The sequence below is a fragment of the Manis pentadactyla genome, chromosome 17, assembly GCF_030020395.1.
Source record: "Manis pentadactyla isolate mManPen7 chromosome 17, mManPen7.hap1, whole genome shotgun sequence".
Classification (NCBI taxonomy): Eukaryota; Metazoa; Chordata; class Mammalia; order Pholidota; family Manidae; genus Manis; species Manis pentadactyla.
Window position 1 is genome coordinate 58,099,727 of NC_080035.1, and position 16,863 is coordinate 58,116,589.

Consider the following 16,863-nt stretch of genomic DNA (forward strand, 5'->3'; position numbering starts at 1 on the left):
ATTTCCACCTGATTGGTTCAGCAAGCATGACTGAAGGCTAGAGCTTTGACCACAGCAGGATGACTCTCGACCAAGGGCCACCAAGCCCACACCTGACCTGCAGTGCTTGGTAGAACATATCTGTGCATGTGAAGTTGGAATTAGAGGTTAGAGGGGAATTTGGGGTTTGGCAATTGTGATTGGAATGTGTAGAATTCCTAGTTGAATTTTAAAGAGCTCAGAATCTTCTAGGTAGTGCAAGAAAATTTAAAGGGAAGAAAATACATATTAAGAGGAAAAAAAACCAAATCTCTCAGAGCTTGCATGTATATTGTGTTGAAAAGGCACCAAACTGAGCTGGAGTCCTGATAACTTCCCCCTTCTTTATCTTCTTTTTTCGCCACCCCTGGTACTTCCTCTCCAAAATTACTACCTTGGCATGTTTTCATTCACACACTGATACTTGCTCATAATATGCTGACACATATGAGTAGGTGGAAACATAAACATTTATTTTACAAACCTGAGATCATAAATTGATCTTTTCAATTAAGAGTAAATTCATATTTAACTCATTATTTTTCGTGCCTGCATAATATTCCAATTGCTCTTCCTTTTAAAATTCTCCCTTGTTTCAAGGAGCTATACTGGTTAAATAAAATATATTTCTCTGCTGGGCTTGTCATTGAGTGTAGCTTTATAGACTGTCCACTCCCAGCACCTCAGGAGACTTCTCATGTGTATTTCCACAGAGACATATGCCCTCACAGGAGCTGGTGAGGCTGCCCCTCCATGAAACTGACATCCCAGAGACAGAAGAAGGAATTCTTAACCTAGGCCCTGATGCCAATAGTGCTTTTCTAGGGTTCTACTGTCAAGTAAGAGTGCTGCATTTCAAATCTTGTGAAAGTTGGTTGTAGAGCTGAACCTTCTGAACTTGTTACGGCGATTGATTTAGAACTTGGATACATGATGTTCTCAATCATGAAAGAAAAACGAATATGCTTCAGGTAAGAATTTACAAAGTTTACTTTTTAACTTCCCTGGAATTAGAGGGCTAGATTACCATTTTGGTGGATGGTGTTCAGCTATTGAAAGTAATATTAAAATAACCTCAATTTACATATCTCAAGTCCCACCTCACAGTTCATAGCTCTGAATTCTACAAAGAATCTCCAGCACAATGATCAGAATACAGTCAATAAGGGCAATTAAAAAGCAAAGATTTCCTTTTAGTTAAACCTGAGCCATGTTCAGAGCCTCTCAAGAAATGTTTATTCATCAAAACTAACCTTGGGTCACTACTTTATTGCTTGTATATAGCTTAATTTAATTCTTTTAACAACAGTATTAACATAAATACTAATCATACGAAAACTATAAATGCTTGGCTTTTGGAAAGTGACCATACATTTTGGGTTTTCATTTTCCCTACCATAAAATCTAAAAGCTGGATGAGAACCAAATTTCTAAAGTTTCTCCATATTTAGTTTTTTTGAATTGTAAACTTCTAAGAGCATATGATCCAGCACTGCATAGAGAAAGATGTTTCTACCGGAGGAGCAATTTTAGTGACTCTCCTAACAAAAATATGTGGCTACATTTGCCATTTAAGAAGGTAAATAAAAGTGCTATAAGAACAATTCAGAATCCAGATCGATTGTGAAGAAAAGAACTCAAAATGAACTTCACTGTCATTCATTGGAAGGATAAACTCTAGATCTACACATGAAATCCAAAACTGGATATTTTATGTAATCATTACTAAAAACAGATGCAGAAAGTTAAGGAACAGAGAGCTAAATATCTAGGAGTTTCAAGACACCAAATATACCTTTACTTATGCTCTTTGCCAAAATACAATTCAAGTCACTGGAGATGGTTAATACATTGCTATAGTCTTTGATCATGTTCTTGTTCTAATACACAGCAGAATTTCTCATGATATTATATACCTTTTTCAAAAGCCCAGTTTGTAGTTTGTTGTAACTTGGCACCAAGAGGCACTTCACACGATATTCACAGCTACAATTTACTGATGTGTTTCCTTATTGAATTCACAACACGTATGCATGTCACAATGTGAGAACATACGATGTATGCAGAGTAAGAGACAGCCCAGAGCTGATGCCTGCATGCCGTTTCCGAAGCTCAGCATCCCCTTTGGCTGTATAATCTTCGACTGATCACTTAACCTCCCTGATATTCCTCTCCCTCTCTGTAAAACAAGGAAATCCACTGCACACGGGTGTTGAGGTAGCAACTGTAAAAGTGAAGATGGTTTAAGAGCACCCCATAAATGGGTTACAGCAGCATCGACATTCATCATGGCAGAAGGAGAGCAGACAGCAGATTCTGTGAAAGGACTTTTCTTATAATTCCTTAGTCTTCAATGCCCACCTTAAGTCTAAATATCCCACAGTGCAAATAATAAAGAACAGAATTTTTACAAACACATCCATACAATTTTAAGCAAATTACATTATGGAGGCAATTATTATCAGAAGAGAACTAGATTTTGAGATAAAAGTGGTTTTTTTCAGATGGAAATTTTATTAAATAAAACAGGACTTGCAATCAATTAATGAATCCAAACCCAGCAGTAAAGAAAGAGGAACATTAAACTCACATAAATGCCTTTCTTCCAAGAACACTGAGTGAAAAGAGCAGGAAGTTGTTTAAGACACTAACTCTAAATCCCCTTGCCTACCACTGCGTTAAGCACTGAAGGGGCCCCCAAAGGAACAGCGAAATGCCTGTCCTCAATGGGCTGAGAATCTAAAAAGCATGGACACAAAATCCATCCAGGAGTGAAAAGAAGACTAAACGTCAGACAACATCAAACTATGCAAACCATTTCAGCCTTTCAGAACATATACTTGAGTGCTGGGTTAATGGGGATGATTTCTCACAGAGAAAATGGATTATGAATGAGAATATGACCACACAGTTCTTTGCATCAACAGGTAACTTGCAAAGAGATGGGATGAAAGTCATGATTAAAGTTCAACTGCAAATGTAGGATTATGATATAAATCAACAACTGTTAAATTTTTCAATGATTATTTATCTCTTATCACTGCCAACTTTCCAAGGAGACTACAAGATTCTCGAAGGTAGAATGACTGCCATTTGTTTTTATAATCCCCCTACTAATAAATAACTGTTGGCTGATTGTCTATCTTAATCACTTACTTATGTAGGCAGCAGGACTGTTTATTTTATGACTGATTCAGAGATAAGGAGAAGCTAGAAATGGTTTCTTTATCTTTAGCAGTTACACTTTTTGGTACACAACAACAATGGGTACAAGTACAGAGATTACTGTAGATTTCTAAACCCTCCCCACCCCAAACCAATGGTCTCTGTGGACTGTGAAACTCAGTCATGCTCTGGGCACAGAATGTAGGAATAGGGAAATGCCTGTCAGTTACATGATAGGTGTGGAATAAATATCTGGTGAATTCCTTAGCTGTTGCTCCTTGGGACCCCTACACTGTCACTACACCACTACTGGTAACTACAGTATGCTTGCTCTTATGCATGTCATTTCCCCCAGTTAGATAGCTGGACCCTTAGCAGGGGGTTCATATTATACTCAGCACTGCATTTCATTGCACTAGTACAGTGTCTGGCACACACATGGTCAACAAACACTTGCTTGGCAAAGCAGACAGTTTTGAAAATGGCAAGTTACTTAAAAGACACACATTGCCACTCTCCACCCAGTAAAGAAATTCTGACCAATGATTGCCAGCCCTGGCCTAAGGCTGCCAGCTGGCAGAACCGCTGAGAAGGCCCTTCGGTCATAGAGAGGAGCAGCCGTGGGGGTGAGAGCTTTCCTCGGCTCCCCTCACGCTCCTTGTCTCTGCAGCCCACTGCGTCTGGCGATGATGCATTAAGAGAAAGGCTGAATGGCTTGTTCTACTACTTCGAGAGGATGTTCTTTGAAATGTAGGTCAGCAATCTTGTCTCATTCAGGACGTTCTTTCCCAAGGTAAGTGTCCTGTTCTCCTTGAGTAGTCCTTGTGGTACGTGGTCTCTGCGTCAATGACCATCTCCATCATTGTCTCCAAATGCTCCTGCAATCTGTGTCCTTTTTAATCCAGCATCAGAAAGGAGTCCAGTCCTTTTAAGAGTACTGATGACATACCAACATCCAGGCACAATTCCCCCATTAATGCAGCCCAAGACCCCACTTAGGAGAACAAGGGGGAAAGAGATGTAAACTGTATTTTAGGGGTCTACTCAGAAGTCAGCATTCCATAGATACCTTTCATCATCTATAGGGATGCTATGTGGGTCAATTAAACTACCCCGGAATATGCTGGCTTTCACTTTGCCTAAAACCTCATTTTCTACAGTTCCAAATATAGGTTTCAAATTATCTAGAGAAAAGCCATCCTAGAAAAATGCTAAAACTACACACTAACACTTTTACCAAAGTTCAGTGTCTGTGGGGATAAGGATACAGCCAAGACCCTTTCCTAAAAGCTGTGGCTGATGACTCAGAGCCAGCAGCAGTAACTAGAAACAGAGACTGGCATTTGGCCAGGGGCAGAGGGCAATGCATAGGGATGGGAGCTTTTTGATACAAACATGACAACTGTCACAGCTCCTGGAGTTCGGGAGAGACCAGAATTATTCGTAGTTTTTATATCATTCCTGATTAAATGTGCTTTCAATGCTGTTCCTGGGACCACAGCAAGTACCCTTGGCAGTTTAGTGGTTTAAACATTATTTAAGAAGGACTAGAATTTTGTTAGCACTTCCCATCTAAATTTGGTATCATTATTTTACTCTGCTTTTTCCCTCTGCACAGTGGTAATCAGCTATTACAGTCCATGGCTTTCGAAAGTTTTACCCTATTTTTAAAATATTTTTAAATCATCAGGTTCTTGCGCTTTTTAATCTACTGTCATAATTCATATTATGTCCTATTTCATTCTCCATCAACATCTATCTTATATTTTGCTTATTTAGTTCACCAGGAAAAATGTATAAAATATTCTACCTTTGAATATATTACGATATTTTGCTTTTTCATTCTGTTGTACATGATAGGAGAACATAAAGATAATGAGCCCCTGTGCTGAGCTACGGTCGCCAGTGTGAAGAGAGATGAGGTGCCACAGTCTCTGCCAGGGCCCTTGGATTTTATCAGCTGGCTTCTCTTTTCATATATTAACACTGAAACTAATACAAAGATTTGATTGCAAAATATTATCAAAATTATTTTCAAGTTAACTTGCACCCTCCATTATTAGCAGAAAAACAGTTGGAGGACAGAAAATAAATCTCCAAAGATGTTTTCATGCATTAGTGAAACAAACCAGTCCTTGGATTAAAAAACACTCGCCTATGTCATATTGACAGGCTCTAGACAGCTTGCAAGGAAACTCCAGATTAAAAGGATTTTAGCACTATGGGAATATTAGTTCAGAATCACTTTCCTGGTGGTATCTTCATGAGAGAGCCCTTTTTCTAAATAAATTATTTTAATTGTACTACATTCAGGGTTATTGGATATTAACTCTTGCTTTCACCATTATATGATACTCAATTGTTGCTATGGTGAATTAATAGATCTCATTCATCATTTCCATGGTTTGTCCAGGGACAAAGAGAAGGCAACATTCAGGGTCCTTCCCAGCTGAAACTGAGACAAAAATAATTTTAAAAAGCACCAAGACTTCCTGAAGGCAGTGTATCTAGATGGTAATTTGTGTTATGCATACCAGACTTTAAACTCTTAGATAAGGTGCTTTAAGTCTCCTTACACCTGTGAGTCTAATCAAACTGTACTGTACAATGTATTTCCATCCTGTAAAAGACATGATACAACTACTCAAACATGAGCTATAGTTTTATCCCCTTGAGTGATAACCTTGATGATCACTAAATGGCTTATCTTAAAAGATGCCTTGGAGAACACAGGTTTTAGCTCGGTATTGGCAAGTTCATCTCCTATTTTCTCTTTGATCTGTCTTCAGTGACTAACAACTGATCACTTAGAGCTTCCCTTGTTTCCCCACTTCCCCAACATCCACAAAGAAAAGTGAACTTTTCTTTAACGCATTTTCACCTAACTTGGTCCTTTAAAATGATAACTTGGTGCTTAATATGGAGCAGCCAACATTTTACTAATTGTTCCCATTTCTTTGCAGAACTGCTTCAAATCTCTTCCTTTCCCAGTCCAAAATCTGGCCTCCAGTTCCCAGGAAGCGCTGGCTCGTACCTCCCTGAGGAGAGCGACACCCCTGTACAGGTATCGGGCGGTGCTCTGCAGTGGCACCCTTCCCCATGTCTCAGCTGCCCTCCTGTCACTCAGAAGCCTTCCCCACCCCATGGACAAGCCCTTCACCCGCAGTCTTCCTTCCACCCTGCCTCACCCAGCCCTCAAGACTTCAAGTGTCTGCATCTTCAACATTCCATTTCCAGATGTAGTAACAATCACTTCCATTTCTAACTAAGCACTCATTGAGGACTAGACCAGCTCTATGCGTGCCTGGGCTGGCTAATACTTTTAAGCCCTTTATTTTATAATCTCAAAAGGAGACAAGTTTCTATGAAAGCAAACTGCATGCCTCTCAGCCAGTTCAAAGTAAGACATTTATTTCCTGCACTAAACCTATGCTACTATTAACCGATTAAGATTTGCCATTCATTTGGCACTCCTGCAATCACCTCTAACTAGATACTAGTCTCCCTAAGCACCCAACAAGGAGACAGGTAAATTACAGAATAAAAAACGGATTCAAAAAAATATTCATTTGTTTATGTACTTTCAGGTCAGCAAAATATGTCTTCCCTTGATTTTTTCTCTTGCTGTTTTAAAGCCAGACACTTCTTGAAAGCATATTAAAGAAATTAACGCTTAGGTAATAAAGGAAACCATGGTTTCCTTGAAAACAACACTGCAGGACATTTGTTTGGTTACCGAATTTAAAACTGGGGCTGGCAGTCTGAGCAAACTCACTAAGGTACTCCCCGAGCTGGGGCTGTAGCCCCATGCTTACACCTTCCTGCTGGCAGCACCCTTGGAGGGTGTAGCCACATGTCCATTGGAAGTCCCTGTTCACCTCTGCAGTCTGTCCAACTGGCACGGCGTCAAGTGTGCAACGGCCCACCTGTGCTGTAATTCCCCCCAGTCGCACACCAGGAAGTCACCCGGCTGGCCCACCGCCAGCACCACATGCCGCACACCTCACACACACACACCACATCTGACTCTTACCCTAAGTCACTACTTTAGTGGGTAAAAAGCTGGGCTCAGCAGCCAGACAGCCTGAGTTTTCATCATATCTGTCACTGATCAGCTGTATGATCTTGAGAACATTGTTTAACTCTTCCAGGCCTGAATTTCCTGAACTGAAAATGGGCCCATGAGGAGTCCTGCCCCACTGGGACGTTAGGGAGATTTAAGCTAATGCGCCAGGCACGGAGAGAGGGATCAGTAAATGATAACCAGTTACGCTGATTTTAAACGTATTATCCTGCTTACCTGCTAACGCTATTCTTGCTATTGTCTTCAGCATGTCTGTTCCATTACTCTCTTACTTCTTATCCTGTTCATTCGTTCACAGCATGTCATGTTTGGGGATAGCTTTGAGATGGCCTTCCACATCTCAGCTTCAATTCTTCAGCAGTCCTCCCTCCTGGCTTCTCTGAACATTCATCAGTCAAGGAGACTGAGGAATAAGTTTTATAATTTCCTTCCTCATCCCTGAAATGTACTTATTTCTTCAGTTTTTGTTCTTGGCCTTTTTCTCCCCTTCATACCTGATCTCAAGATAGAGTCACCTACTCTCAGTTTATAAGTAGAGCTGTGGTTCAGGTAATTCTCAAATCTATGTCCGCCAGTCCACTTAAACCAAACCATTATTTCTAACACTTGGAGCACATTCCCTAATCAATAGCCACCAGAATTAAATGTATAGCTTTAACCAAGCATCACACCTGCATTCCTCCAGCGCTTCTGAAGCCTCTCCTCGCCCTGCGTTCCCCCTCATGGCTAACGGCACCGACTTCCATCCTAGGGACCCGCACAGGAACAAAGGATCCTACTCAACTCTATCGCCACTCGGGTTTACCTCCCAGTACACGGTTCACAGCCAAGCCTTGTACCGCCCACTATCCTACCATTTCAAGGTCCTGGGGCCTGTTTTCCCCCCTTACTGCCTGTGTCTTCCTAAATTTCATCTCTGCTCATTTTCTACTTCCCAGTTGAATTACACTTAACAGGTTCCCATTTTTGTCAAAATAAAGTCTACATTATCATAATCCCAGTCGAGCCTGCCACTGTCTCCTACTCCCATTCTGTCTGCCATGCAGCCCACCCCCAGCTGCTCCTTCAGGAGGGTCACACACCCTCTTGATTCAGAGAATTTTGCTTTTGCTTTTCCTCAGCTTGGCATGTCCTGGTCTATTCGTCTGTGAGGGGAGCTCTACCTATTCATTCCTCAGTGCACTCATAAATTTATGTCTCCACAAGTACTGCTCTACATCACACCAACCTATGTCAGTTATATATCCACCACCACCTTGAAAGTTTCACTAATCCTTGTCTATAAAAATATTTATCCTCGGGTGGGGGGCGGAAGATGGCGGCGTGAGTAGAGCAGCGGAAATCTCCTCCCAAAACAACATATATCTATGAAAATATAACAAAGACAACCCTTCCTAGAATAAAGACCAGAGGACACAGGACAATATCCAGACCACATCCGGACCTGAGAGAACCCAGCGCCTCGCGAAGGGGGTAAGATACAAGCCCCGGCCCCGCGGGAGCCGAGCGCCCCTCCCCCCAGCTCCCGGCGGGAGAAGAGCAGGCAGAGCGGGAGGGAGACGGAGCCCAGGACTGCCGAACACCCAGCCCCAGCCATCCAGGCCAGAGTGCAGGGCCCTCGATACTGGGAAAACAGGGCAGCAAGAACAGTGAGCAGGCACTGGAGGCTGGGCGACAGAGGACATAAGAAAAGCGCGCGACCATTTTTTTTTTTGCTTTTTTGCTGCTTTGTTTTGGCGAGCGCTTTTTGGAAGTCTTAAAGGGACAGGGACCCCAATATTAGGGAAACAGGGCAGAAAGACCGGTGAGCAGAGGCCTGAGGCTGGCAACGGAGAATAAAGAAAAACGAACGACCACCTTTTTTTTTTTAATTAAAAATTTTTTTTTTTTTTATTAAAAAAATTTTTTTTTCTTGTTTTTTTTTGTGGTCGTTGTTTTGTTTTGGCGGGTGCTTTTTGGAAGCCTTAAAGGGGCAGGGCGGGCCACTTAATCCAGAGGTAGGGAATCCGGGATCTCTGGGCACCCTAACCCCTGGGCTGCAGGGAGCAGGGAGGCCCCTTACGGAGATAAATAGCCTCCCAGCAGCTCCTGCTCCAACGCGACTCCACCATTTTGGAGTAGCTGCCCGAGCCAGGCCACGCCCACAGCAACAGCGGAGATTAACTCCATAGCAGCCGGGCAGGAAGCAGAAACCCTGTCTGCGCGCAGCTGCGCAGCACAAGCCACTAGAGGCCGCTGTTCTCCCAGGAGAGGAGGGCCACAAACCAACAAGAAAGGAAGTCCTTCCAGCCGTCACTCGTCCCAGTTCTGCAGACTATTCCTATCACCATGAAAAGGCAAAGCTACAGGCAGACAAAGATCACAGAGACAACACCAGAGAAGGAGACAGACCTAACCAGTCTTCCTGACAAAGAATTCAAAATAAGAATCATAAACATGCTGACAGAGATGCAGAGAAACACGCAAGAAAAATGGGATGAAGTCCGGAAAGAGATCACAGATGCCAGAAAGGAGATCGCAGAAATGAAACAAACTCTGGAAGGGTTTATAAGCAGAATGGATAGAATGCAAGAGGCCATTGATGGAATTGAAATCAGAGAACAGGAACGCATAGAAGCTGACATAGAGAGAGACAAAAGGATCTCCAGGAAGGAAACAATATTAAGAGAACTGTGTGACCAATCTAAAAGGAGCAATATCCGTATTATAGGGGTCCCAGAAGAAGAAGAGAGAGGCAAAGAGATGGAAAGTATCTTAGAAGAAATAATTGCTGAAAACTTCCCCACACTGGGAGAGGAAGTAATCAAACAGACCACGGAAATACACAGAACCCCCAACAGAAAAGATCCAAGAAGGGCAACACCAAGACACATAATAATTAAAATGGCAAAGATCAAGGACAAGGAAAGAGTGTTAAAGGCAGCTAGAGAGAAAAAGGTCACCTATAAAGGGAAACCCATCAGGCTAACGTCAGATTTCTCAACAGAAACCCTACAGGCCAGAAGAGAATGGCATGATATATTTAATACAATGAAACAGAAGGGCCTTGAACCAAGGATACTGTATCCAGCACGACTATCATTCAAATATGACGGTGGGATTAAACAATTCCCAGACAAACAAAAGCTGAGGGAATTTGCTTTCCACAAACCACCTCTACAGAACATCTTACAGGGACTGCTCTAGATGGGAGCACTCCTAGAAAGAGCACAGCACAAAACACCCAACATATGAAGAATCGAGGAGGAGGAACAAGAAGGGAGAGAAGAAAAGAATCTCCAGACAGTGTATATAACAGCTCAATAAGCGAGCTAAGTTAGGCAGTAAGATACTAAAGAGGCTAACCTTGAACCTTTGGTAACCACGAATTTAAAGCCTGCAATGGCAATAAGTACATATCTTTCAATAGTCACCCTAAATGTTAATGGGTTGAATGCACCAATCAAAAGACACAGAGTAACAGAATGGATAAAAAAGCAAGACCCATCTATATGCTGCTTACAAGAAACTCACCTCAAACCCAAAGACATGTACAGACTAAAAGTCAAGGGATGGAAAAACATATTTCAAGCAAACAACAGTGAGAAGAAAGCAGGGGTTGCAGTACTAATATCAGACAAAATAGACTTCAAAACAAAGAAAGTAACAAGAGATAAAGAAGGACACTACATAATGATAAAGGGCTCAGACAAACAAGAGGATATAACCATTCTAAATATATATGCACCCAACACAGGAGCACCAGCATATGTGAAACAAATACTAACAGAACTAAAGGGGGATATAGACTGCAATGCATTCATTCTAGGAGACTTCAACACACCACTCACTCCAAAGGATAGATCCACTGGGCAGAAAATAAGTAAGGACACGGAAGCACTGAACAACACACTAGAACAGATGGACCTAATAGACATCTACAGAACTCTACATCCAAAAGCAACAGGATACACATTCTTCTCAAGTGCACATGGAACATTCTCCAGAATAGACCACATACTAGGCCACAAAAAGAGCCTCAGAAAATTCCAAAAGATTGAAATCCTACCAACCAACTTTTCAGACCACAAAGGCATAAAACTAGAAATAAACTGTACAAAGAAAGCAAAGAGGCTCACGAACACATGGAGGCTTAACAACACGCTCCTAAATAATCAATGGATCAATGACCAAATCAAAATGGAGATCCAGCAATATATGGAAACAAATGACAACAACAACACTAAGCCCCAACTTCTGTGGGACACAGCAAAAGCAGTCTTAAGAGGAAAGTATATAGCAATCCAAGCATATTTAAAAAAGGAAGAGCAATCCCAAATGAATGGTCTAATGTCACAATTATCGAAATTGGAAAAAGAAGAACAGATGAGGCCTAAGGTCAGCAGAAGGAGGGACATAATAAAGATCAGAGAAGAAATAAATAAAATTGAGAAGAATAAAACAATAGCAAAAATCAATGAAACCAAGAGCTGGTTCTTCGAGAAAATAAACAAAATAGATAAGCCTCTAGCCAGACTTATTAAGAAGAAAAGAGAGTCAACACAAATCAACAGTATCAGAAACGAGAAAGGAAAAATCACGACGGACCCCACGGAAATGCAAAGAATTATTGGAGAATACTATGAAAACCTATATGCTAACAAGCTGGGAAACCTAGGAGAAATGGACAACTTCCTAGAAAAATATAACCTTCCAAGATTGACCCAGGAAGAAACAGAAAATCTAAACAGACCAATTACCAGCAACGAAATTGAAGAGGTAATCAAAAAACTACCAAAGAACAAAACCCCCGGGCCAGATGGATTTACCTCGGAATTTTATCAGACATACAGGGAAGACATAATACCCATTCTCCTTAAAGTTTTCCAAAAAATAGAGGAGGAGGGGATACTCCCAAACTCATTCTATGAAGCTAACATCACCCTAATACCAAAACCAGGCAAAGACCCCACCAAAAAAGAAAACTACAGACCAATATCCCTGATGAACGTAGATGCAAAAATACTCAACAAAATATTAGCAAACCGAATTCAAAAATACATCAAAAGGATCATACACCATGACCAAGTGGGATTCATTCCAGGGATGCAAGGATGGTACAACATTCGAAAGTCCATCAACATCATCCACCACATCAACAAAAAGAAAGACAAAAACCACATGATCATCTCCATAGATGCTGAAAAAGCATTTGACAAAGTTCAACATCCATTCATGTTAAAAACTCTCAGCAAAATGGGAATAGAGGGCAAGTACCTCAACATAATAAAGGCCATCTATGATAAACCCACAGCCAACATTATATTGAACAGCGAGAAGCTGAAAGCATTTCCTCTGAGATCGGGAACTAGACAGGGATGCCCACTCTCTCCACTGTTATTTAACATAGTACTGGAGGTCCTAGCCACGGCAATCAGACAAAATAAAGAAATACAAGGAATCCAGATTGGTAAAGAAGAAGTTAAACTGTCACTATTTGCAGATGACATGATACTGTACATAAAAAACCCTAAAGACTCCACCCCAAAACTACTAGAACTGATATCGGAATACAGCAAAGTTGCAGGATACAAAATCAACACACAGAAATCTGTGGCTTTCCTATATACTAACAATGAACCAACAGAAAGAGAAATCAGGAAAACAACTCCATTCACAATTGCATCAAAAAAAATAAAATACCTAGGAATAAACCTAACCAAAGAAGTGAAAGACTTATACTCTGAAAACTACAAGTCACTCTTAAGAGAAATTAAAGGGGACACTAACAGATGGAAACTCATCCCATGCTCGTGGCTAGGAAGAATTAATATCGTTAAAATGGCCATCCTGCCCAAAGCAATATACAGATTTGATGCAATCCCTATGAAACTACCAGCAACATTCTTCAATGAACTGGAACAAATAATTCAAAAATTCATATGGAAACACCAAAGACCCCGAATAGCCAAAGCAATCCTGAGAAAGAAGAATAAAGTAGGGGGGATCTCACTCCCCAATTTCAAGCTCTACTATAAAGCCATAGTAATCAAGACAATTTGGTACTGGCACAAGAACAGAGCCACAGACCAATGGAACAGACTAGAGAATCCAGACATTAACCCAGACATATATGGTCAATTAATATTTGATAAAGGAGCCATGGACATACAATGGCGAAATGACAGTCTCTTCAACAGGTGGTGCTGGCAAAACTGGACAGCTACATGTAGGAGAATGAAACTGGACCATTGTCTAACCCCATATACAAAAGTAAACTCAAAATGGATCAAAGACCTGAATGTAAGCCATGAAACCATTAAACTCTTGGAAGAAAACATAGGCGAAAACCTCTTAGACATAAACATGAGTGACCTCTTCTTGAACATATCTCCCCGGGCAAGGAAAACAACAGCAAAAATGAGTAAGTGGGACTATATTAAGCTGAAAAGCTTCTGTACAGCAAAAGACACCATCAATAGAACAAGAAGGATCCCTACAGTATGGGAGAATATATTTGAAAATGACACATCCGATAAAGGCTTGACGTCCAGAATATATAAGGAGCTCTCACGCCTCAACAAACAAAAAACAAATAACCCAATTAAAAAATGGGCAGAGGAACTGAACAGACAGTTCTCCAAAAAAGAAATACAGATGGCCAACAGACACATGAAAAGATGCTCCACATCGCTAATTATCAGAGAAATGCAAATTAAAACTACAATGAGGTATCACCTCACACCAGTAAGGATGGCTGCCATCCAAAAGACAAACAACAACAAATGTTGGCGAGGCTGTGGAGAAAGGGGAACCCTCCTACACTGCTGGTGGGAATGTAAGTTAGTTCAACCATTGTGGAAAGCAGTATGGAGGTACATCAAAATGCTCAAAACAGACTTACCATTTGACCCAGGAATTCCACTCCTAGGAATTTACCCTAAGAATGCAGCAATCAAGTTTGAGAAAGACAGATGCACCCCTATGTTTATTGCAGCACTATTTACAATAGCCAAGAATTGGAAGCAACCTAAATGTCCATCAATAGATGAATGGATAAAGAAGATGTGGTACATATACACAATGGAATACTACTCAGCTATAAGAAAAGGGCAAATCCAATCATTTGCAGCAACATGGATGGAGCTGGAGGGTATTATGCTCAGTGAAACAAGCCAAGCGGAGAAAGAGAAATACCAAATGATTTCACTTATCTGTGGAATATAAGAACAAAGGAAAAACTGAAGGAACAAAACAGCAGCAGAATCACAGAACTCAAGAATGGACTAACAGGTACCAAAGGGAAAGGGACTGGGGAGGATGGGTGGGTAGGGAGGGATAAGGGGGGGAGAAGTAGGGGGGTATTAAGATTAACATGCATGGGGGGGTAGGAGAAAAGGGAGGGCTGTACAACACAGAGAAGGCAAGTAGTGATTCTACAACATTTAGCTATGCTGATGGACAGTGACTGTAAAGGGGTTTATAGGGGAGACCTGGTATAGGGGAGAGCCTAGTAAACATAATATTCGTCATGTAAGTGTAGATTAGTGATAGCAAAAAAAAAAAAAAAAAAAAAAGGGCAGTTCCTGTGTGGTAACCTCCAACGAGTTCTACACAAGGGTATAAAGGGCATATAAAAGTGTAGGCAAAGGGTCTGTTTGTGTTTATACAGAGGATCAAAGCCTAATTGGGCTACCCCGAAAATGAACTAAGATACGATATGAAAAAGAACTTCCAACATCTGCACCCTCTGGAAGACTCATGCCAGAAGATGATCATCAAAAAACCCCAACAAAGATCCACGCACTGCTACAGCTGTAGATGCACTCATCCCACCAGTTCCTGGACCTGCCATGGGAATGAGGAAGGAGATATCTAAGCTGGCCTGTGCATATAGTAAAACAACAAAATTGGACTGGATCTATACTGTTGGAACTCAACCAAGAATTTGGAGAAGTGCAAATTGTAGCGCTCCAAAGTCTTACAACTACAAACTATTTATTGTTAAAAGAACATATGGCATGTGAACAGTCCCCAGGAATGGGTTGTTTTAATTTGTCTGATTTCTCTCAGACTGTTCAAGTTCATTTGGACAATATCCACCATATCATAGATAAGTTTTCACAAATGCCTAAGGTGCCTAACTGGTTTTCTTGGTTTCACTGCAGATGGCTGGTAATTACAGATATGCTTTGGTTATGTAACTATACTCCTATTATGTTAATGTGTGTGTGCAATTTAAGTAGTAGCTTAAAACCTATACATGCTGAAGTTACTCTACAAGAAGATATATCAAAGAAATAATCAATCTTCCCAAGTTTTCTTCCGCCTGCTACTTCTATAGCTTTTCTTCTTCCTTCCTAATTACAACCCTTAAATAGAATTCGTGCCTCATATCAAATTTACCGAGTATCATAATTCTTCCAAGTGGTAAAGATACCTCAAGACAAATGCTGGGCATAGAAGCCACAGGGCATAAATATGCAAAGAAGTAAAAAGCTAACTTTTTCAAACAATAAGGCTTCTCTCTCACTTACCAACTTCACATTTCCCTGTATGGCCCCGGAAGATGACTGGTTAGCCAGAGACGGGTAAGATTCCTCAAGGGAGGAACAACCTAAGACAGGCACAGTCGCAGGGGGGCCATCAGGTGAGAAATTGGGGATCAACAGAGGTGAGGCTTAGAACCTCACCCCCCCGTTCTGAGAGAAATCTTCTGCATACGTGGATGTTTTATTGCCCTGGTCTAGCTTGGATTAACACATAGTCTACAGGCACACACCTGATCATCTACATGTGCTCTCTTACAACACTAAACTATGTTTTCTACCTTTATCTTGTATCTACCTACCACTTCAGCATTTTATTAAAAATAATAATAATAAAGAGAGAAATGTGGTATCCACATATAAATCAAGTATAAAAACCAAATGAGTATTCATATTTGAACTGACTGTTTATAGTTCATAATGCATGAGCAAAACCGAAAGTTTCTGTGATGACTGCCCTTGTACTGTTCACTATGTAACTTATTCATTATGTAAGAATTTGTTCTACATGTAAAAACTTGTTTGTTATGCCTCAGAAGATTGGAGACTGACAAAAATTAGGCTTGGGGTGGAATAATGATTGTGCATTGAGCATTGACTCCCCTATACAGAATTTTATTGTCGTTAACAACCATTTGATCAATAAATATGAGAGATGCCCTCACAAAAAAACAAAAAAAAAAAAGGACAGACTTCCAATGGTAAAATAAATTAGTAACCGGGATGTAAGGTATAGCATAAGGAATATAGTCAAGATATTGTAACAGCCTGGTAGGGTGATAGCTGGAACCTAGAATTATGTATATAAATGTTCTACCACTGTGTTGTACACTTGAAACTCATGTAATGTAATACTGTGTGTCAACTACCCTTCAATAAAAAATAATTATTAAAAAAAAAAAAAAAAAAAATATTTATCCTCTACCTTCGCTAAAAGGCGTGTGCAACCTACAATAAGTGGTATGATAATACAGGAACAGTAAGTATTAAAATAAAAGTCCTCAATAAAGGGTTTGGGAAAATCTAGGATTCTTCCCATTGTGTTCTCAGACTACCAGGTGGGTGCTT

The 16,863-nt window shown here is 40.7% G+C and overlaps 1 protein-coding gene across 2 annotated transcripts in view; it reads right to left on the reverse strand.

The window, feature by feature from the left end:
- FGF14 (fibroblast growth factor 14) overlaps positions 1-16,863 on the reverse strand; it is a 593,995-nt gene that overhangs the window by 422,140 nt on the left and 154,992 nt on the right. The window lies entirely within an intron of this gene.